This window comes from Nicotiana sylvestris, chromosome 6, assembly GCF_000393655.2.
Source record: "Nicotiana sylvestris chromosome 6, ASM39365v2, whole genome shotgun sequence".
NCBI classification, from domain to species: Eukaryota; Viridiplantae; Streptophyta; class Magnoliopsida; order Solanales; family Solanaceae; genus Nicotiana; species Nicotiana sylvestris.
In genome coordinates this window covers 181,688,841-181,689,742 of record NC_091062.1, presented here as the reverse complement: position 1 = coordinate 181,689,742, position 902 = coordinate 181,688,841, and positions in this window count along the sequence as shown.

The window sequence follows — 902 nt, the reverse complement described above, 5'->3', positions numbered from 1 at the left end:
CTATTTGCATCATACACATTTGGCCTTGGAGACTCAACACAGGGGTTGGGTCTGTCTAGGACAGGTGAACCCGAAATAAAAAGACCATCATGATGCATCCTACTTGCTATTTGTGCATTCATTAGCCTCGAACATGCTTGTTGACCAGCTTAAATGAAATCATGGTGAGAAGAGAGGAATAAAATGGGTTGTTGTTTTTTTTAAAAAAAAAAGTTTTCAAAAAAAAGAAAAATAGTTTTAAATTTTGAAATAAAGGTATTTAATAAATAAAAAAAAAAATTCGAAAATGATTTTTTTTTAGTATAAATTTTCAAAATGAATTTTGACTTTATTAAAATTAAATTTCAGATACAAAATGAGCACCACACAAAGCCCCTCGTCCACGAGTACAGAAGAATTTCTATTTCAACTTCAAATGTGGTGGTATGATTTAGGCGAAGACGGTCAAAAATGGGTCGTCAAGCATTTGGGAAATCTCACGGACATTATGAAAGTCAAACCCCGTGATGATCTGATTGCGGCACTAGTAACTTTTTGGGACCCTGCTCACAATGTCTTTCGTTTCTCTGACTTCGAGCTTACTCCTACATTAGAAGAGATAGCTGGATATGCTGGTTTTGAAGGAAGTTTAAGAAATCAAAGCTTGATATTCACAAAGGCTCCTTCGGTACATCGATTCTTCGGTCTTTTGAACATCAGCAGTCAAATCAGGAAAAGCAATGTCATCAATGGATGTTGTTCCTTCAACTTTTTGTATTCAAGGTTCGGAAAGTCAGATGGGTTCGAAATTCATGAGAAAGGCCTTACCAATAAGCAAAACAAAGACACTTGGCAGATTCACCGTCGCTTTGCTTTCATGGTGGCTTTTCTAGGAGTCATGGTCTTTCCAAACAAAGAGCGAA